The sequence below is a fragment of the Crocuta crocuta genome, unplaced genomic scaffold, assembly GCF_008692635.1.
Source record: "Crocuta crocuta isolate KB4526 unplaced genomic scaffold, BGI_CrCroc_1.0 scaffold130, whole genome shotgun sequence".
Classification (NCBI taxonomy): domain Eukaryota; kingdom Metazoa; phylum Chordata; class Mammalia; order Carnivora; family Hyaenidae; genus Crocuta; species Crocuta crocuta.
This window is the reverse complement of record NW_027527920.1, coordinates 9569629-9593426: the sequence shown is the minus strand read 5'-3', so window position 1 is coordinate 9593426 and position 23798 is coordinate 9569629. Positions and strand designations below refer to the sequence as shown.

General features: G+C 37.2%; 1 protein-coding gene across 14 annotated transcripts in view; it reads right to left on the bottom strand.

The window, feature by feature from the left end:
- CSNK1G1 (casein kinase 1 gamma 1) overlaps nucleotides 1-23798 on the bottom strand; it is a 183442-nt gene that overhangs the window by 155758 nt on the left and 3886 nt on the right. The window contains exons 1-2 of one of the 14 annotated variants that reach the window (XM_077747244.1): nucleotides 21836-21896; nucleotides 17226-17297 (exon numbers count right to left, since the gene is read on the bottom strand). The exons of 11 other annotated variants lie outside the window; for them this stretch is intronic. The gene's annotated coding sequence lies outside the window, so the exon portion shown is untranslated. Of the gene's footprint in view, nucleotides 1-17225; nucleotides 17298-21835; nucleotides 21897-23798 lie in introns of those variants that run through there. 2 more of the 14 variants (XM_077747235.1, XM_077747280.1) reach the window with 2 other exon arrangements.

Here is a 23798-nt window from a genome sequence, read left to right as displayed (position 1 = left end):
GAGAGAGAGAATCCCAAGCAGTCTCTGCACTGTCAGCGCAGAGCCCAATGTGGGGCTTGAACTTACGAACCATGAGATCATGACCTGAGCCAAAACGAAGAGCTGGACACTCTACCAACTGAGCCACCCAGGCACCCCTCAACTAATCTCTTTAAGTTATGAATTGTAATAATTTCCAAACATTCAAGGAAAAAAATGCTATTTTATGTGTTAATAAAATAGTTAATGAAAAATTTCTAATCAGGAATCCTTTAGGTACATTCCTAATACAAATGAATAGGAAGAATCTATAATCAAAATGTCAAATATAAATGCCTCTAAAGCAATTTACTCTCTGTTAGATTAGCCATTGACTCTATAATTCTGATTCCATCAATATTTTTTCTTAGCAAACTAACTTCCAAAGATGTTTTCTAGCCAGAGGGATGATTCGTAGTAGCTATCAGCCAATAACAACCTTCACATAACTGCACCACATTAAAACTCAAGGTGGACTCATCAGCAGGCTCTTCCAAATCTTACACACATGACAATGGTAACTAGAAAAAGCAGGTCCTTTGCAATTTTCATTGCCATCTAACATTTCAGAAATACAATATCGATGTAGCTCAAACTGTACTAATTTATTTTTACATAAATTTTATTTACTTTTACTTTCTACTTTGCAGTTAACTTTCCAAATATACACAGTATCCAAAAGCTACAAAACAATGTGTTGTATTACACATTTGAAGTACACATTAAAGATATTATACAAAAATGACATTTTTCATCCATAAAAATGGTAAAGATAATAAAAAAAAAATCTTGTCCAATGTTATCCAAGTATAGAGAAATACACTCTCATGTCTTGCTGAAAGCGATGTTTCCACCTCTGTGGAAGATCATCTGGTAAAATGTTCACTGGTTGAATCATAATAAATAATAATGTTCACCTATTAAACCCTCAGGAAATAAGTTTCCTAGAGAAATAATCAAAATGTTTATTTCAGGATTTGTACACACACACACACAATCTGATGATATGGAATTATTTCAATGTTAAGTGAAAAAAGAACACTAAACTATATAATTCAAATTTTATTTAAAATATACATTTTGTATATATCTCATTTAATCAGAACAAAATAGAAAGAAAATCTGACTGCCAATAATGATTACTTTCTAGAATGTATTACGTGTGGTTTTATTTTGTTTATAGATTTCCTACATTGTTCAAAATTTTTTTCACAATGCTCACATATGAAATAATCACATAAATAATTTTAAAACAAAAATCAAACCAAACATCTTGCCCATATCCTCAAAATAATGACAAAATACTGAGACAGTGCTATGGAAAAAAGTTTTTAAGTAGGAAAATAATAAATTGTACAGTATATTTTATAACATGGGAATTGAAAATATATATACATGTTAGCATATATAAAGAAAAAGAATGTAAAGGAATATACAGCAAACTGCCTAATATCTAAATGCAGATAAAATTACACTTACAAAAAAACATTTAAACTTTGTTAAAACACTTAACATTATTTTCCAATGATTTGGAAATTTCTATAATGAATGTTTTACCCCTGTAAAACGATTACAATAATAGAAAGTCTTATGAATACCGTTTATTTTTTAAGACTGTTTAAATGAAGAATGACATTAACAAAAACAAAAAAACACTAACCCAAGACTATAATGCAACTGTCACCACAAAAAGTAGTTACTAATTAGAAGTACATGTCAAAGTAAACAATACTTTATCTCTCACACTTTATTATGATATTGCAATTAAATTATATTGGATTCATGGGGCGAATGGGTGGTTCAGTTGATTGAGTGTCAGACATTTGATTTCGGTTCAAGTCATGATCTCACGGTTATGAGATCAAGCCCTGCATTAGGCTAATGTTCCCCTGCTCTCATGCACACTCTTTCCTCTCTCTCAAAACAAATAAATAAACATTTAAAAAAATTACACTGGATCCAGAATGTTATAAAACTAGCAATCATATGTATGCTAAAGTTACATATACTGTAGTCCTTCAAAAATAATACTTTAAGTTTCAGAGCAACCTGCTTCTGGTAAAGGTATTTGATTATTTAAAAGCCAAAAATAAATGCACAGCATGCATTTACTTCTTACTGGATACACCAGAGACTATTTTTAAGTCAGAGGTGTAAACTCTCTGGTCACTCAAAGACAAAATTAAATCCTCTCAACCCTGTAATTGGTCATCCTGGACACAGGGCTGTATAACAACAGGGAGAATCAATATAATTTTAAAATTAAGGATCGACTGGATTCAATGTTTAGCCTTCCCTACAAATAAAAAAAATACTTGATGGTTCTGAATAACCAACTCAACACCTTAATATAGTTTAGTACCAAAAGAAAATTAATTCGAGGAAAGCAAAGGCACACACTCTTGTGAACATGGAAGAATGTCTCATATAGAGGAACTAAATATAAGAATTGAATCAAAGGCTAAAAATTCTGAATTTTAATCACAGAAGTTAATAATTCTTTTTTTTTTTTACCAATAGTTTACTGTCAAATTAGTTTCCACAATAATTTTTTTAATTGATGTTTATTTACTTTGAGAGAGAGAGAGAACATGTGAGCAGGGAATGGGTAAAGTGAGATGGAAAGAAAGAGGCTCCCAAGCAAGCTCTGTACTGTCAGCACAGAGTCCAAAATGTGGCTCAGTGTCATGAACTGTGAGAGAGCATGACCTGAGCGAAAATCAAGAATCCAACATTCAACCAAATGAGCCATGCAGGTGCCCCCCAAGTTAATACTTCATAACTCAACCTCCCAACAATAAATTGAGACTTATTAAAAAATAAGTCATAAAATGTTGAGGGGAAAAAAGAATTAAAACTTAATTTTTTAACTAAAGAAAAAGAATTTACTGTCCTATCCTGGCCCACACAAAGACAAATCTCAATGGCCCTGAAATCAGTACTGATAAGTTTGGCAACTTAGAAAGATTTAAAGTACGTTTAATGAATGGGCAGTGGTATTTTAATATCAAGGATGTAAGCCTTAGTGTAATCATAGCTAAGTGCATGAAGAGGTTTATGCTGTCAATGCTGTCCTGGCAAGGATACAGCACAACCTTACATACCAAATAATTAAAAATGTTCAGTTTCAGAAAAAAAGATTAATACATAACTATACACTAAAAAATATAAAATGTTTTATTTACTATTTATCATACATTAAAATGTTAAGATTTACTTAATTTATATTAAATATATATAGTAAAAATGTAGGTATATTTGATGATATATGATGTTTTTAATCATTCTTAATTTTTTTTAAGTTTATTTATTTATCTGAGAGAGAGCATGTGCATGGATGGTTAAGACAGAGAGAATTCTAAGCAGGCTCTGCACTGACAGGGCAGCCCCAATGTGGGGCTCGAACTCACGAACTGTGAGACCATGAGCTTAGCTGAAATCAAGAATTGGGCGCCTGAGTGGCTCAGTCAGTTAAGCACCTGACTTTAGCTCAGGTCATGATCTCGCAGTTTGTGACTTCAAACCCTGTGTTGGGCTCTGTGCTGACATCTCGCAATCTGGAGCCTGCTTCAGATTCTGTGTCTCCCTCTCTCTCTGCCCCTCCCCTACTCACACTCTGTCGCTCTCAAAAAAATAAATGAACGTTAAAAAAAAAAAAAAAAGTTGGACACTTAACTGATTGAGCCATCCAGGCACCCCTCAGATATTTCTACAGTAAATACTTAGCTCCTACTTTAACCATATTAGTCCTTACTTCCTTCATTCAACAATCATCTTGATTATATGCCCATATTTTAGATCTTGTTATTTTTATCTTTTATGAGCTTAAAAAGGAATATTACGACATTTTTCATTTAGTAAGTTATACTGAAATGCTGAATTTAAAAGCCACAATTTGAGTATTTTTTAGCTTGAAAGGTTTTATTTGGTTCTTTTTTATATTTTATATCCATTTCTCTCCTCATTACTTTCACATTTGCCTTTAAATCCTTCAACTTTTTGGAGCACCTCGAGGGCTCAGTTGGTCAATTGGACTTTGGGTAAGGTCATGATCTCACAGTTCATGAGTTCAAGCCCAAACTGGGCTCTCTGCTGTTAGCAAGAGGCCACTGCTTCTGATACTATGTCCCCCCACTCCACCCTTTCCTCTTCCAGGCTTGTTCTCGCTAGCGCGCGCTCTCTCTCACTCGCTCGCTCTCTCTCACTCGCTCGCTCGCTCTCTCTGTCTCAAAAATCAATAAACATTGGGGCACGTGGGTAGCTCAGTCTGTTGAGCACTGAACTTCAGCTCAGGTCATAATCTTGCAGTTTGTGACAAGCCCCACATGGGGCTTGATGCTGGCAGTCTTTCAAATGCAGAGCCTGCTTCAGATCCTCTGTCCCCCTCTTACTGCCCCTCCCATGCTTGTACTCTCTCAAAAATAAATATTTTTAAAACTTAAAAAAGAATAAACATTTAAAAATCTTTAAAAAATAAATCCTTCAACTTTTTAATAAATGTTTTGAAAGTCCTTGTGTACTAATACTATCATCTCAGTATTTCTAAGTCTGTTTCTATTGCCTGATTTTTGTTCTAGTTGTAGATTACACTCTCCTGCTTCTTTGCATATCTAATTAGCACAAATATCAGGATAGAATTTCCTAGAAGGGGCACCTAAAATCTTCTAAGGTACTGGTAATGTTCTGTTTCTTTACATGAGTGATGGGAATGCAGTCTTAACCTTTAGTCTTTAAACTATACATGACCCTTTATATGAACCGTTGTAATTCTTGAAAATATATTGTAAAAATAAAGTTGGATGCTTTGAAGATATTCAGTACGAAAACTAAAAAAGGAGGAGACAGGGAAGAACATCACCAAAAATCGCAGAGTAAGGAACTCCAGGGCTTCATCCCTCCACAAAAAACAACCAGCAACAGATAATCTGGCAAAAGCTATCAGAATCAATTTTTGTAGAACTTAGGAATCTAATAAAAAGCCTAAAAACAACCAAGGGAAGGCTTAGCAAAGAAAGAAGCTGCTATGTCATAATAAAAGAGTATTGCGGAGTTTTAAATCACCTGCCTCTATCATTCTCTGCTCCCCAGTTCAGCAGGTCAGTATGGATGGCAGCTGCATTCCTGCTGCAGGCTGATAGTCCCAAGGGAGAAATACAAACCTTAGTCTCCCAGAACTGTGATTGAATGTTATGACCTGAATGGCAGCCAGCTTCCTGGAGGACTGGCACAAGGACTCTGCCTTTGCTTTGCCTGACTTGGAGCATTCCCAGAGCAAGCAGCCTGGGGTAAAGGAAATAGGTATGTAAGAGACTGATAAAGGTATGTGGGGAGAAATGAGCTTTGTAAGCTCTCAGATGTAAAAAGAAATCTAGAAGGAAATACATGTCAAAAGCTGAACACATGTACAGAAAAGGCCTAAAAGACCCTAAGCTTTCACCTCTAGCTTACCTTCAGGCTCCACACAAACAGGTAGTAAGGGGTAAGGCAAGGTTATAAACAGTTTGGTTTAGGGTTGAAGGAATATCCAAGCACAGAACCATTTAGTCAAAGTTGAGAGTATTCTTTTCTTTCTTGGTCTATAGGTATTTAAGGAAATTTGATCAAAAGACCAGTTGATTATTGAACTAATGAAACATAGACTTCAAGGACCACACATAACCAAGAATACATACTTTACAAAAATAGTTTAGAAAATACACGAAACAACAATAAAAGAAACAGTTACCAATGCATAGCAAGCCACAACAAAAATCCCCAGAGAGAAAGAAATCTGATGTCTAGAGTTGATCCATAATAACATTCAAAATGTCTAATTTTCGGGGCACCTGGGTGGCTCCGTCGGTTAAGCATCCGACTTTGGCTCAGGTCATGATCTCACAGTTCGTGGGTTCAAGCCCCGCGTCGGAGCCTGGAGCCTGCTTCGGATTCTGTGTCTCCCTCACTCTGACCCTCCCCAGCTCACAATGTATCTCTCTCTCTCTCTCTCTCAGAAATAGATAAAACATTAAAAAAATTTTTTTTAATGTCTAGTTTTCAACAACACATTATGAGGCATACAAACAAAAAATAAAGTCTGGCTCATTTGCAGGAAAAAAAGAAATTAATATAGAAAATGTCTCCAAGAAAGCCCAGGCAAAGGAAACCACAAAGAACTAAAGGAAACCAAGAAAACAGTATCTTACCAACTAGAAAATATCAATAAAGAAACAGAAATTATAAAAAAAAAAAAGAATCAAATTGAAGGGGAGGATCAAAAAGAAAAGAATCAGATTGAAATTCTGGAACTCAACAGTTATAACTGAAAAAATTAACTGAATGGTTCAACAGCAGATCTGAGCAGGAAAGAGGAAAAAAAAAATCAACAAACCTGAAGACAGGTCTATTAAGATTATCTAGTCCAAGGAAGAGCAAAATAATTATGAAAAATGAATAGAACCTAACAAACCTGTGGGACACAGTCCAGTGTAGCACCATAACACATACTAGGAACCCCAGAGCAAGAGGAAAGGGGTAGAGAGACTATTTGAAGAAATAATGGCTATATATTTCTCGAATTTGATGAAAAACCTGAATCTATACATCTAATCAACTAACTCCAAGCACCATGAACTCAAAAGGATCAACACCAAGGCACATTATAGTCAAACTATCAAAACACAAAGAACCCTGAAAACAGGAAGAGGGAAGAAAATCATTACATACAAGGGACCCTCCGTAAGATTAATAGCCAATTTCTCATCAGAAATCATGGAGACCAGAAATCAGTGGGATAACTTATTTGAAGTGTTGAAAGAAACAGTCAAAAATTCTATGTCCAGTAAAACTTCTTCAAAATTGAAAGAAAAATAACATTCCCAGAAAAACAAAAACTAAGAGTATTCATCACTAGTAGATCTGCTTTACATGAAAAAAAATTTTTTTGAGAGAGAGGGTAAAAGTGAGCGGGGAGCAGAGAGAGGAGAAAGAGAGAATCCCACAAGGGGCAGGAAGGGGGGGGGAGAGAGAAGAGAAGCAGAGCTTATGCTCACCCAAAATAGGGCACATGGTCACCCAAAGCGGGACTCGAATTCATGAACTATGAGATCATGACCTGAACCGAAGTCACATGCTTAACTAATTGAGCCACTCAGGTGCCCACCCTCCCTTTTTTTTTTTTTGAAAGAGAGCAAGTCGGTGAGGGGCAGAGTGAGCAGGTGAGAGTGCTCCATAAGAAATTTAAAAGAGGGTTCTTTAAGGTTGAAATTGAAAAGGTACTAGATAGTAACTTAATTATACAAAGAAATAAAGAACAAGTGTAAGGACAGCTACACAAGCACATATACAAACTACTGTTATTGCATCACTGGTTTTTAACTCTGTTTTGGCTTATAGGATTTGAAAGAAAAATGCCTAAAGTAATAATATGTGTTTATAACTAAACATCTATTTAATGGGAACACAGTATATAAAGATGTAATTCTTTTTATTTAAAAAAATTTTTTTAATGTCTTTATTTTATTTTGAGACAGAGACAGAGAGCAAGTAGGGGAGGGGCAAAGAGGGGGAGACAGAATCTGAAGCAGGCTCCAGGCTCTGAACAGTCAGCACAAAGCCCGACATGGGGCTCAAACCCACGGACTGTGAAATCATGACCTGAGCTGACATCGGACACTTAACTGACTGAGCCACCCAGGCACCCCTATAAAGATGTAATTCTACCATTAACAAAATGAGGGGTGGGCAGAGCTAAACAGGAGTTTTAGCACACTGCTAAAACTAAGCTGATATGTAAGTTCAAATTTGACCGTCATAAGATTAAGATGCTAATTGTAATCCCTAGAGTAATATCAAGAAAACAACTTTTAAAAATACAAAAATAAATAAATAAAGCAGTACACTAGACAAAATAACTAATTGCAAATGAAAGCAGTGATAAAGGACCTGAGAAACTAAAAATATATACAACAGAAAATAGCTAAATGGCAGAAGTAAGTTCTAAATAGCAGAAACTCCCTCCTTTAAGTTACTTTAAAAGCAAATGGATTAAATTCTTCATTTAAAAGGTAAAGATTAGTATAATGGATTAAGAACAATGCAACTAAATGCTGTTTACAAGGTACCCAATTTATATCAAAACACAACAGTTTAAAAGTAAAAGGATAAGGGGCGCCTGGGTGGCTCAGTCATTAAGCATTCAACTTTGGCTTAGATCATGATCTCACGGTTCGGTTCGCGGGTTCGAGCCCTGCATCGAGCTCTGTGCTGACTGCCGGCTCAGAGCCTGGAGCCTGTTTCAGATTCTGTATCTCCCTCTCTCTGACCTTCCCCTGCTCACTCTCTCTTTCTCTCTGAGAAATAAATAAAACATTAAAAAACATTTTTAAAAAAAGTAAAAGGATGAAAACAGATAAGACACAGTACCTAGCAATTATAAACATAAACACACCAAACAACAGAGTTACAAAATATATGAAGCAAAAACTGACAGAAGAAACTGACAATATTACCTTAACAATTAAGAGACTTCCACACTCCATTTTCAACAATGAATAGAACAGCCAGACAGAAGGAAATAAGGGTATTTGTACAATACCAAAAACCAGCCCTAACATATACAGAACACTCCATTCAACAAAGCAGGATACATATTTTTCTCAAATGTACATGGAACATTTTCCAGGAGAGATAATATGTTAGGATACAAAACAAGTCTCAATAAATTTCAGAAAAGTGAAATCATACAAAATATCATTTATGATAACAGAATGGAACTAGGTAACAACAAAAGAAAAACAGGAAAATTCACAAATAGTAAAAAATGAACAACATAATCTTAAACAACCAATGGTTCAAAGAAGAAATCACAAGAAAAATTAGAAAATACCGAGACAAAGCAAAAACACAATACACCAAAACTTATGAAATATACTGAAAGAAGTGTTAAGAGACTAATTTATAGATATAAATGCCTACATTAAACAAGATCTCAAATTGATATCCTATGTTTACACCTCAAAGAACTAGAAAAAGAACAAGCTAAATATAAAGCTAACGGTAAAAAAGGTATCATATAGAGGGGAAATAGAAAATGAAACAAGAGAATCAACAAAATCAAAAGTTAATTCTTTGAAAAGATCAGCAAATTTGACAAATTTTTAGTTAAACTGACCAAGAAAAAAGAAGACTCAAATTACTAACTTCAGAGATGAAAATGGGAACAATTCGACAGATCTTAAAAATAGAAAGGGTTTGGGGCGCCTAGGTGGCTTAGTCGGTTAAGCGTCCGACTTTAGCTTAGGTCATGATCTCGCGGGTCGTGGGTTCGAGCCCCGCGTCAGGCTCTGTGCTGACTGCCAGCTCAGAGCCTGGAGCCTATTTCAGAGTCTGTGTCTCCCTCTCTCTCTGGCCCTCCCCTGCTCACACTGTCTCTCTCTCTCTCTCCTAGAAATAAATAAAAATATATAAAAAAAATAGAAAGGGTTATAAAAGAAAACTATGAAGAATTATAAACCAACAAGTCAGATTACCTAGATGAAATGGACATGGTCCTATAAACATACACAGTACAAAACTTACTCCAGAATAAATAGAAACTGAACGACCTGCAACAAGTAGACTAAATCACCAATCAAAACTTCCCACCCATGGGGCGCCTGGGTGGCTTAGTCGGTTAAGTGTCCGACTTTCGCTTAGGTCATGATCTCGCGGTTCGTGGGTTCGAGCCCCGCGTCGGGCTCTGTGCTGACTGCCAGCTCAGAGCCTGGAGCCTGTTTCAGTCTGTGACTCCCTCTCTCTCTGACCCTCCCCGGCTCACGTTGTCTCTCTCTCTCTCTCCCCTAGAAATAAATAAAACATTAAAAAAAAAAAAAAACTTCCCACCCAGAAAAGCCCAGGACTAGAAGACTTCACTGGTAAATTCTACCAAACATTAAAAAAATAATTAACAATCCTTTAGTTTAGATCTCCCAAAATCCAGAATAGAATTATTTCCTAACTCATTCTGTGAAGCCAGGATTACCTTGATATCAAAACCAGGTAAAAACATTCCAAGAAAATTGTAGACAAATATAGATGTAAAAATCCTCAACAAAATACTAGCAAACATAATCCAACAGCATATTAAGAGGATTACACATATGACAAACAGCTTTATCCCAGGTGGATCAACTAGGAAAATCAATCAATATAATACACTCATAAAGGAGAAAAACCATATGATCATCTTTGCTGATGCAGGAAAAAAAAAATGCATTTCACAAAATCCTACCATGATAAAAACACTCAAACTAGGAATAGAAAAAAACTTCTTCAACATAATTAAAAAAAAATGTTCTGAAAACCAGAGTTAGCATACTCAATGGTGAAAAACTGAAAGCTTTCCCCGAGATAAGCAACAAGAGTGGAACGCTCTCATTTGCCACTCCTATTCAACACTGGACTGGAAGTTCTAGCGAGAGCAGTTAGGCAAAAAAATAATAATGTAATTTAAAAAAAATTTTTAAGGAAGGAAAAAGCCATCTGTTTTGGAAAGAAGAGTAAAACTATCTCTCTACTCATAGATGACAAGATCTTATAGAAGAAAACCTAAAGAATATATACACAAAAATTAGTAGAGGTAATAAATTCAGCACAAAAGTCAGTTCTAATTCTGTATACTAGCAATGAAATAAAAAATGAAAACCCTGAAAATGAAACAAAGAAAACAATTCTGGGGCATCGGGGTGGCTCAGTCAATTAAGCATCCAGCTCTTGATTTCAGCTCCAGTCATGATCTCCTGGTTTGGGAGACTGAGCCTCACACTGGGCTCCACACTGAGCATGGAGCCTGCTTAGGAATCTCTCCCTCTGTCTCCCTACTCTACTCGCACTCTCTCTCTCAAAATAAATAAGTAAATAAATATCTATTTTTAAAAAATTCTATTAAGGCATCCAAAAAATAATATACCTAGGAATAATAAAATAAAATACCTTTTTGTCTTAAAAAGATATAAGCATTGTATACTGAAAACTGAAAAAACAAATGCCGAAGGAAATGAAAGAAGACCAACATAAATGTAAAGGATTCTGTTGTCTATAAATTGGAAGACTTACTATTGTTATGGCAGTACAACTCAAAACAATGTACAGATTCAATGTAATCCATGCAAAAATCCCAATGGCCTTTTTTTCAGAAATGGAAGAGCTGTTCCTAAAATTCATATAGAGATTTCCAGTTTCTGCTCTGACATGTAAAGATCATGGAGTTGTGGTTCTTGCCCTTAACAACAAGAAAACTGAAAAACAAGACTTCTTCTTAGATCCACCAGAGAAGTGAGGTCACAGGATAAATTACTGTCCTGAAAACTGGAGAGAAGGAGTATAGGAAGGACCAAAGCTTACTAGAGAAACAAAAGTCTAGGAGCAGAAGCCCATTGCTGGAGACATTATTTCTTTTCACAAACCATACATACAAGGACAGAACAGGATGAATATTTAAAGTGGTGAAAGCAAAAAACCACTAACCTAGAATTCTCTATCAGCGAAATTATCCTTCAACAGTAGAGGAGAAATAAAAGCTTTCTCAAACAACACCATTGGGAATTTGTCTCCAGCAGACCTGCCTTATAAGAAATATATATATAAAAAAAAGTTCCTCAGAAAGAAAATGACATAGATTAAAAAACCTGGACCTAGGGCACGTGGGTGGCTTAGGTGATTAAATGTCTGACTCCTTTTTTTTTTTTTAATTTTTTAAATGTTGTTTTATTTTTATGAGAGGGAGAGTGCAAGCTGGGGAGGGGCAGACAGAGAGGGAGACACAAGATCTGAAGCAGGCTCTAGGCTCTGAGCTGTCAGCAGAGAGTCTGATGTGGGGCTTGAACTCCTGAACCGTGAGACCATGACCTGAGCTGAAGCTGGACGGTTAACCGACTGAGCCACCCAGGCGCCCCTAAAATGTCTGACTCTTGATTTCAGCTCTGGTCATGATCCCAGGGTTATGGATCAAGCCCTCCATCAGGCTCTGCACTGCACGTGGAGCCTTAAGATTCTCTCCCTACCCCATGCCTCTTCCCCACTATCACTTCCTCTTTCAAAAACAAAAACAAACAACAAAAACTTGGATCTACTAAAAGAAAAGCATTAGAGAAGGAATAAATGAAAGTACGTTTTTTTTTCTTTTTCTTAACAGATCTAATAACTATTGGTTTATAATACGAATAGCAACAATTTATTAGGTGACTACAGCTTTGATAAGCAGTCACAAAAATGACTATGAGAGACAAGAAGGAGGAATTAGGACAACTGTTACCAGCACAAACCATGAAGCAATAGTGTTATTTGGAGGTAGACTTAGATTAGTTGTAAATGTATAATGCAAACTATAGGGCAACCACTAAAAACATTTAAAAATTCATATGCAATAGAAAGAGACAACAAATAGCTAAAATACAATCTTGGAAAATCTTGAAAAGAAACAATTGGAGGACTTATACGTTCTGAAATGATTTTAAAATTACCACAAAGCTACAATAATCAAACCAGTGTGGTAGTGGCACAAATATAGATCAACAAAATAAAAGGAGTCCAGAAATAAGCCTATTCATCTATAACCAACAGATTTTCAACAAGAATGCCAAGGGCATTCACTTGGGAAAGAACAAACAGTACTAGGACAACTAGATGTCCACATGCAAAAGAATAAAGCTAAACCTTAACCTCACACTGTAAAACTTGAAATAGATCAAAGACCTAATTATAGGAGCTAAAACTATCACACTCTTAAAAGATAGACAAATGGGAGTGGCTGAGTGGCTCAGTCAGTTAAGCATCTCACTTCGGCTCAGGTCATGATCTTACTGTTTGTGAGACTGAGCCCTGCATTGGGCTCTCTGCTGTCAGCACAGAACCTGCTTTGCATCTTCTATCCCCCTTTCTCTCTGCCTCTCTTCTGACTTGCTCCCTCCTGCCTCTAAAATAAAGAAAATGAAAAGGAAAGAAGAAAAGAAAATTTATTTAAAAAAAAAATGGGGCACCTGGGTGGTTCAGTCAGTTGAGCAACTGACTCTTGTTGCAGCTCACGTCATGATCCCAGGGTTGTGGGGATAGAGACACATGACAGGCTTTGCAATGAGTGTGGAGCCTGCTTAAAATTCTCTCTCCCTCTGCCCCTCTCCCCCACTTATACTCTCTCTCTAAAATTAAAAAAAAAAAAAAAAGGTACAAAATAACAGATTCAGTGAGATGCAGAAAAATCAAAACCCTATGGGAATCTGGATGGCTCAGTCAGTTAAGCGTCTGGTTTCGGCTCAGATCAGATCATGATGTCAGAGTTGTGAGACTGAGTCCCCAGTCGGGCTCCATGTAGGGCTCTGCACTATCATGATATCACAGTCTGTGGGTTCGAGCCCTGCGTCAGGCTCTGTGCTGACAGCTCAGAGCCTGGAGCCTGCTTCAGATTCTGTGTCTCCCTCTCTCTCTGCCCTTCGCCTGCTCACTGTCTCTCAAAAATAAAATAAAGACATTAAATAAAAAAAAAAAAAGAAACCCTTGTAGGGCTCTGCACTGGGCTCCATGCTTAAGGTTCTCTCTCTCCCTCTCCATCTGCCCCTCCTCCTGTCCAAATTAAAATCCTTGAACACTGCTGGTGAGAATCTAAAATGGTGCAGCCACTGTGAACAACAGTTGGCAGTTCTTCAAAAGTAAAATGTAGGGGCAGGTGGCTGGCTCAGTCAGTAAAGCATCTTAATCTCGGGGTAGTGAGTTCAAGCTTCACAAGGAGTAGAGAGATTGTAAAAATAAATAAATAAACTTTTTAAAAAAGATTTTAAAAAAAGGTTAAACATAAAATTACCACATGAGACAGCAATTCCATTCCTAGTTACATAACCAAAAGAAATGAAAACCAGTAATCTAACAAAAACTTATACGAATGCTTATAGGAGCACTGCTGACAATAATCAAAAGATGGAAACTGAAAACATCTACGAACTAATGAATGGACAAACAAATGCGGTATATCCATACAGAATATTTTTCAGCCCTAAGAAGAAATGAAGTATGGATACATACCACAACATGATGAACTTAGAAAACATTACACTAAGTGAAAGAAGCAGACACATGTTATATGATTTCATTTTATGAAATAACCTCAACAGATAAATCCAGAAGATTAGTATTTTCCAGGGGCTGTGGAGAAAGAGGAACAGGGAGGAACTACTTAACAGGTTTGGGGTCTTCCTTTGGGAATGATTAAAATGTTTTGGAACTAGATAAAGGTTATAGTTGCAAAACACCATGAATGTACCAAATGCCACCACACTATACACTTCAAAACGGTTACTTTTACGTCATGTGAATTTTACCTCAATAAGTAAAGCAAGAGAATACTGGAACTAATAACATCTTACAAAAACAATTACCCAAATATGTCAAGTTTTTGTACTACTTCTTACTTCTCAAACAAAGTAACAGTGAAATACTTCTTTTTATTTTAAGGGTTTTTTTTTCATAATCTCTACACTGGGGCTCAAACTCACCACCCTAAGATCAAGAGTTGCACGCTCTTCCAACTGATCCTGCCAGTCACCCCAACGCTAAAATATTTTTGTTTTTTTTTTAAAGTAGGCTTCATACCCAGCATGGAGCCCAACATGGGGCTTGAACTCATGACCCTGAGATCAAAAACTGATCATGATCTCAAGGTTCATGCCTGCCTGGGATTTTCTCTCTTTCTCTTTCTCTCTCTCTCTCCCTCCCCCACTTGCTCTGTCTCTCTCAAAACAATAAACTTAAAAAAAAAAAAAAGATGCTCCTGAACTTTTTCTAAATCACAATATTTCTCTAGAGAGATAAGAGTATTATTATAGAAAACTTCTCAAGCACAATTTAAACTCATTTAACTTAATATCTACAGGATTAAAAAAAATAATGTTTATTTTCAAGAAAGAGAGAGAGAAAAAGACAGAGATTGGGCAAGGGGAGGGGCAGAGAGAGGGAGACACAGAGTCCAAAGTAGGCTCCAGGGTCAGAACTGGCAGCACTGAGCCCTAGGCAGGGCTCAAACCCACGAACCATGAGATCATGACCTGAGCCGAAGTCAGACACTTAACCAAGCAGGTGCCCCTAAAAGATAATTCTTAAAAGCTGGGTGAGGTGGCTAATTTAGTCACCATGAGCAAAAAGTTCAAACAAAATCTGAAAACTCAGCTATCCCAAATTACTTCTAATTTTATACCTATAAAGCACAACACAAAAATTTCCTTTGGTTATATTTCACAATCACTTTTACAAAAGAGTTTCAAGTGGTCTGACTTGCCCTGGTACCCAGTATAAGCATTATTTCCCTTCTTTTTTTTTTTTTAATGCCTATTTACTTTTGAGAAAGAGAGAGACAGTGAGCAGGGGAGGGGCAGAGAGAAAGGGAGACAACAGAAACCCAAGCAGGCTCCAGGCTCCGAGCTGTCAGCACAGAGCCTGATGTGGGGCTCGAACCCACGAACCAGAAGATCATGACCTGGGCCGAAGTCAGACACTTTTTTCTTTTAATTTGCATCAAAGTTCGTTAGCATATAGTGCAACAATGATTTTAGGAGTAGATTCCTTAATGCCCCTTATCCATTTAGCCCATCCCCACTCCTACATCCCCTCCAGCAACCCTCTGTTTGTTCTCTGTATTTAAGAGTCTCTTATGTTTTGTCCCCCTCCGTTTTTTTAAATTATTTTTGCTTCCCTTCTCTTATGTTCATCTGTTTTATATCTTAAAGCCCTCATATAAGTCATATATTTGTCTTTCTCTGACAAATTTCAGTTAACACAAGACACTCTACTTCCATCCACAATGTTGCAAATGGCAAGATTTCATTCTTTTTTATTGCTGAGTAAAACTCCATTGTATATATACACCACATCTTTTTTATCCATTCTTCTGTTGATGGACATTTGGGCTCTTTCCATACTTTGGCTATTATTGATAGCGCTGCTATAGACACTGCGGTGCATGTGCCTCTTCAAAACAGCATACCTGTATCCCTTGGATAAATACCTAGTAGTGCAATTGCTGGGTCATAGGGTAGTACTATTTTTAATTTTTTGAGGAACCTCCATACTGTTTTCCAGAGTGGCTGCACCAGTTTGCATTCCCACCAGCAGTGCAAAAGAGAGCCTCTTTCTCTGCATCCTTGGTAACATGTTGCTGCCGGGGTTGTTAATGTTAGCCATTCTGACAGGTGTGAGATGGTATCTCGCTGTGGTTTTGATTTGTATTTCCCTGATGATGAGTGATGTTGAGCATGTTTTCAAGTGTCTGTTCGCCATCTGGATGTCGTCTTTGGAGAAGTGTCTATTCATGTCTTTTGCCCATTTCGTCACTGGATTATTTGTTTTTTGGGTGTTGAGTTTGATAAGTTCTCTATAGATTTTGGATACTAACCCTTTAAGTAATACCTTATCCGTTTCCATAGGTTGCCTTTTAGTTTTGCTGACTGTTACCTTGGCTATGCAGAAGCTTTTTTATTTTGATGAGGTCCCAATAGTTCATTTTTGCTTTTGTTTCCCTTGCCTCTGGAGACATGTTAAGAAGTTGCTGCAGCCAAGGTAAAAAGGTTTTTGTCTGTTTTCTCCTTGTCTGCTGTCCAGTCTTCCCAGCACCACTTGCTGAAGAGACTGTCTTTATTCCCCTGGATATTCTTTCCTGCTTTGTCAAAGATGAGTTGGGCATACGTTTGTGGGTCCATTTCTGGGTTCTCTATTCTGTTCCATTGATCTGAGTGTCTGTTTTTGTGCCATGAAGTTGGACGCTTAACCCACTAAGCCACCCAGGTGGCCCAATTTCCCTTCTGACAATGACTTCCCCTTGCTATCTGACACTTAAGATTAAAACTTTTCTGAGTCAGCATTCTCCTTTCTTTCTTGGTCTCCAGATATTACCAGTTGTTTCTTCAAAGGAGGCTTTAGAGGTTAGAGATACTTGAACTTGGCATCCTGTGTCTACCACTTACCAGCAATGTGAACTTTGGAGCTAGCTTCCTTTCTTTGCCTCATTGTGCAAATCTGTAAAATTGTAATAATAGCCACACTGCAGTGGTTTGTTGTGAGAAAACGGAGACAATGTGTCCAAAGCATTTCACATACTGCTCATTACATAAACAAACTGTCATCACTATTATTAATAATCTGTGTTGTCACCAATAATTCTGTAAAACAGACCCTCACAGTTGCCTGATTATATCATTAGATTATGTCTGTACCTCGTCAGCTGGCTTTCTTCATTCATATCTTTTAGTATTCGAAAGGATTCTGCACATCACCATCAGATTTACCTTCAGACATACAAATGCATGCTGTTACTCCTCCAGCTTAAAAAACCTTCACTGGGTCCCTACTTATTGCAAACATCAAATCTAACTTCCTCTGCCCACCTTTCTTTATTAACAACTATTCTCAAACTTTAGTGTACATCTGGAGTGTTTGTTCAAATAGATTGGTAGACCCCACCCCTACAGTTTCCAATTCAGTGAAGTCTAGAGCAGGCCTCAAAATTTGCATTTATAATCAATTTCCAGGTAACACTAATGCTGCTGGTTGAGGAACCACAATTTGAGAAGTCCTCCTCTTACATATGACCCCATTCTGCCTCCTTAATCTTATTTCCCCCTACTCCCTAACTGGCCCACACAGCTTTGGATTAGTCTTTTCACAGGCTGCACCCAATTCTCCCTCCCTGCTTAGCTCTGCTGCCTGAAAACACTTTTTTGCTTACCCAAATCATATCTATCTTTTAAGCCTGTAGTTCCCAGCACTGCCTGCACGTGATAATCACCTGGGAAAGCTTTTTCACAAACTATGGACTCACCACCCCTGAGATTCTGATTCAACTGATTCTGGTAAAAGTCTCCCCAAATGATTCTAAACAGCTGCCAGAGTTAAGATCCACTACTTTACCTTCAATCTCCTTTACCATTAGAATTATGAACTGAATATTCTTCCCTCCCAATTCCTATAGTATTCCCAGATTATACCAAGTTTGCACTTAATTACTTATCACATATAACTCTGAATCTTCCATTTTAAGTCTTGTTCCTCCAAATAAACATTATTATCTTCAATTTCTGTATTCCTAAAGCACTAGTATGGTGAATACACAGTAGGAACTCTGTGGTTATTTCTTCATTGATTGTGAATTCAAATTAGAAATCCTAGCTTTAAAGTATTTCTAATTTATCCAAATCAGGAAACTATGTGCTGGCTCACTCATGCTCCCTCCCTCCCTCCCTCCTTCCCTCTCTCTAAGAGGAGGGAGAAGGAAGAGTATTTTTAAGTTATTTTTTTTAAGTTTATTTTGAGAGAGACAGAGACAGTGTGCATGGGGGAGGTGCAAAGAAAAAGAGAGATGACCCCAAGCAGGCTCTGTGCTGCCAGCACTGAGCTTGACACAGGTCTTGAACTCACAGAACTGTGAGATCATGACCCAAGCCTAAACCAAGAGTTGGACTCTGAACTGACTGACCCATCCAGGAAACACCCCCCCCTTTTTTTGTTTTTTAAATACAGTTCTGCAATAAGCTTATTTTGTTATGGTGATCATTTAACTCTTTCTTTCCCAAATAACTAGATTGGAAAGAAAAATACTAATGTATCAAAATGCTGTGCAGAATAAAATGATTAATAGAATCATAAATGGCTTCACAGTTGCTTCTTTATAGCAAATAGCTTTTTCTGAATCCATTAAAGACTGTTTCAAAACAGTTAAAGAGAATCAAAGCACACATATTTAAAGATGCTGAAACTCTGAATAGTTCTATGATTTGTTTTCTCAACAGATGTGCATCCTTCAAGCCCTGAATTTACCAGATGCATATTAAATTAATCCGTACTTTTAGTTTTACATAACACTCTACTCTAGCTTTATAAATACACTACCACATAAAGAATTCCACTGTTGCTTTATGACATTAAATATTAACAAATTATCTCCACTGTGCAAAAAAAATGCATTAAGATTCATTTTAATGCAGCTGTGTACTTACTAAATATAAGCTATAACATCTTCATTATTTTTTAATTGGCCAATTTCTAACTAAAATGTGAAAAATGACAAATTTGATCTTAAATTTAGATCCAGTGACACTAGGTACTTTAAGAAATATACACTCACTCATTCATAGCAGCACTCTCAACAATAGCTAAAACATGGAAAGAGCCTAAGTGTCCATCCACGGACAAATGGATCAAGATGTGGTTTATCTATACCATGGAATACTACATGGCAATGAGAAACAACGAAATCTGGCCATGTGTGGCAACATGGATGGACCTTGAGGGTGTTATGCTGAGCGAAATAAGTCAGGCAGAGAAGGACAAATATCATATGTTTGCACGTATAGGAGGATTAGGAGGCACTTAACTGAGGAACGAGGGGGAGAAGTGAGGAAATGGTGGGGGAAAGGGAGAGAGGCAAACCATGAGAGACTCTTGAATGCTGACAAAAACTGAGGACTGATGGATGGGGGGGAGGGGGGATGAGCATGGAGGAGGGCACTTGTGGGGATGAGCACTGGGTGTTATGCGGAAACCAATTTGACAATAAACCATTTGTAAAAAAAAGAAATATACACTCACTCAACATTTCAGAAATTAACTAGGAATTCAACCAAAATCTTGAATTCAATACTATAGTATAAAATTTCTGGAAAATGTACTTCTTACAAAATCATAATTTCTTCATTTACTAAAATGAATGAATTCACTTATTATAAAAAAGATGGTTGGACTAGTAGTCCAGAGATCTGTGTTCCAGTCTGACTCATTATAGCTATATCATCTTGAGTGTGTCACTTAGCCTCCCTGTACTTCAGTAATCACCACCATAAAATGAAAGGGTCTAACTAGACCATCTCTAAGTTTTCTTTTAGCTTTATGATTCCATAATCTATTAAACTCAAGAAACGCAGCATTAACCAGATGGATCCCTTTAAAGACAAGTGAGCTTTTACCCTGATTGATTTGGAGAGCATCTATCTTTAGAAAGTGTAAGTGCTTTCACACAAACAGATCGTTCCTTGGTCTATTATTAATTAACTAGGTGAAAAAGCAAATTAAAACCTACCAAACATGGAGTTTTAATGTTTTTGGATCATACCTTAGATAACCAGAATATCTGGAGGTCAAAATACCAATTAAGATTAAGATGCCTTGGAAAATATAAGGCGTCCACGAAGTCCAGGAAAGGATAGTTAGTAAAACGAACTGAAAGCAGATTCTAGTTAACAAATACAACTTAGTGGGCACCTGGGTGGCTGAGCCGGTTAAGCATCTGACTCTTTATTTTGGCTTAGGTCATGATCTCAGGATTTATGAGACTGAGCCCCATGTCAGGCTCTGGGCTGACAGGGAGGGGTAGCTGGGATTCTCCCTGCCAATCTCTTGCTCACACACATGGTCACCTGGATGGGTGCGCAGACACATTCTCTCTCTCTCTCTCAAAATCAACAAACATTAAAATAAAAAAAAAAACAAAAAACAAAAACAACAGGCGCCTGAGTGGGTCAGTTGGTTAAGCGTCCAACTTCAGCTTGGGTCATAATTTCACAGTTCATGAGATCAAGCCCTGCACTGGACTCTGCACAGACACAGTGGAGCCTGCTTGGGATTCTCTCTCTCTTAGCTCTCTGCCCTGACCTCCCCCACCACACCATGCGTGTGTGTACATGCTCTCTCTAAATAAATAAACATTAAGAAAAAACAAAAAACCAGGGGTGCCTGGGTGGCTCAGTTGGTTAAACATCCGACTTCAGCTCAGGTCATGATCTAACGGACTGCATGTATAAGTCTCGCATTGGACTCTGGGCTGACAGCTCAGAGCCTGTAGCCTGCTTCAGATTCTGTGTCTTCCTGTCTCTCTGACAGGAATAAATAAATAAACATTAAAAACAATTAAAAACGAACAGATTTTTAGGGTGATAAAAACTATCCGATAAAAGACTGTAATGGTAGATACATGTTAACATAAGGTTGTTAAAACCCACAGAACTGTATGACACAAAGAGTAAACCTTATTGAAACTACAGTTAATAATGTATCCACACTGGTATATTAATTGTAACTAATGTACCACACTAACAAGAGATGTTAATAATAGGTGAAATAGAGGGAGTGCAGTTTTGTGGATACGGAGACATATGGAACTCTATCTGCTCAATTATTCTGTAAATCTAAAACTGTTAAGTATTGGTCATATCCCTGCTCACTATCACCTATAGGATAGAGTGACCTCTAGGAAATGGGAGAAAAATGCAGCTAGGAAGTTGCTTGACCACAGGTATGGTTAGCAATTTAGCATGAAGAATTAAAATGAGATCCAATGATTATTATGGGTGCGTGCGCATGCATGCACGCACGCACGCACACACACACACACACATTTTCACATGACTCATTAATGCCAGAAGACAAAATGTATTTATAAACCTATCAAGAGGAATGTAAATGCATGGTACTTTCATTCAGAGGCCAGTTAGTCCTCAACACCCCTTTTACTAGGTCACAAATTGTAAGCTAAAGGGGCACCTGGGTGGCAGTAGGTTAAGCATCTGATTCTTGATAATGACTCAGGTCATGATCTCATGAGTCACGAGATTAAGCCCCACATCTGGCTGCATGCTGAGCGTGGAGCCTGCTTGGGATTTTCTCTCTACCTCTCTCTGTCCCTCCCTTGCTCCTGCTCTCTTTCTCTCAAAATAACTTAGAAAAAAAAAAAGTAAGCTATAGGGATCAATATGGGTCTAATGCTACTGTTCCCTGGAAAATTTATCCATTACTTTAATGAAGCCATCAAACGACACTATTTCGACAGGCTTACCCAGCACCTAGAGGTATTGCACCAAGTCCTCTTTGATGGCAAAGGCAATGGCTACCTGTTCATTCAGCTTCTCTGGCCAAGGCAAAAATCCAAGAGAATATCCCTTTCCTCAGTATGTCTATGCATCCATTGTGATGGGTTACCAATTATTGAAGAACAATTCCCATCCTTGACACCCCAGTCCTTGCCATAACTACCTGTACACCTGGAACTTCTGGTGAGGAACAGACTACAGTAATACAGAGGCAGTCCACTGGTCTTCCTACAAGACCAGAACATTCCTACTGCAGACAAAGTATGTCTCTCCTCTATCCAGACTGGTCTCTCTTCAGGCCATTTCTGAGATACCACACTGGTACCACTTTATAGTTTCTCAAAGATGCTTGGGTATTTCTGGTCCATGCCAGGTGCCAAGTACTGTAACCTGAACAAGTTATGGTCTTTGCCAGCTCAGTAAACCCAAAAACCTGTCCTCAGGATTTAAGATCCAAACTGAAAAATGGCAAGTATGTGCCCTATGAAGTGTATGGTGCCATTTAGATGAAAACAATAGCAGCTGGCATATGGTAAGGCCAAACTCCCTACTGAAAGTTTAAGTAGACTTACCACTAAAATGAAAAATCTCAGCAGAAGCTCCTCTTCTGTAAGTGGCAACATCAAGGAGTAAAAAAAAACTATTTATTCTGTATCTACATAACCCATTTTTTTTTGAGCAACCTCCACCAACCAGTATTTCTGACAAAAATGATTTATTAAGTGAATGACAACCAAGATGCATGAAGCTACCTAATGGTCAGGTAGTTTAAATTAATTTTAACCACTGTCTGTGATCTTGTTGTGTAACTCAATATAAAAATGCAAGTTCCTTCAATTATATGTTCATTGATATAGCTGAAATTATATAAGCTAAATCTACTGAGGATTTTTATTTTTGAAAAATAATCTGATGAATTCAAAGCCATAAAACATGAAGGGGTGAGCGAATAAGGAATCTGAAACAGATGGCATCTGATTTTTTTTTTCCCTGAGTCCATCTTGAATGCAATCCCAATAATGTCAAAATCCAATTTAGCTCTTCAAATAAGTAATCCACAAAACTGAAAACGGTAATTCTGAAGTAAATTCATTTTTCCCCTCCCAGCGTCTCAAAGTTTCTATATTAGGCAGAAATGAGTAGAGATAAGATAGACGTTAAAAAGAGAAAAACTATCATTCCACAAATTCTAAAGTTCTTTCATGAAAACCTACTTCTTCTTTTCTAAGGCCATTGAAGCAGTTGCTACCAAGATTGATGATATTAAAATCTGTCTATGATATCAGCCGTTATTTTCTTTATATAGTGATTATTTATCCTTATTAGAGACCAAATCTTATCTTCAGAAAGTAATACACTTTAAAATATGAACAAGCTCTGGAAGAATATTCATTTGGTTTGAGTAAAGCACTGCTTGGCATTTTTAAAACATTTCCACGGTAACTGTTTCACTACTAATTTGGCAGCATTGATAAAATGAACTGTACTTTGTTCCTTATATGATTCTCCTATATCTTCCCAATCTTTCCTGAAACTTTCTGAGAATATCCAAGAGATGTATATTAAAGAAAGGTTTAGTCATTTTTAGGTTTCCTGAGAAGTAAATTTCCTAACAGACAACTGTAAAGATCCTCGGAATGGCCACATACTTTGAGTAGAAAAGGTCACTGAGAAAAGCATCCTAATGGTTTGTAATGTTGCCTACAACTTAGATCTTTTAACTCTAATAGCTAGTATCCTATCACATATCTCAAAGTAAATCTAATTTAGTAATAAGTTAAAGTTCTATCAAAATACAAGGGAAAAAAAATGGGAGCTTCTGATGGCTTTACCAAAGCAAGAAAATATAGCCTCGGGGCACTGGGTGGCTCAGTTGGTTAAGTGTCTGACTTTGGCTCAGGTCATGATCTCCGGGTTTGTGGGTTCGAG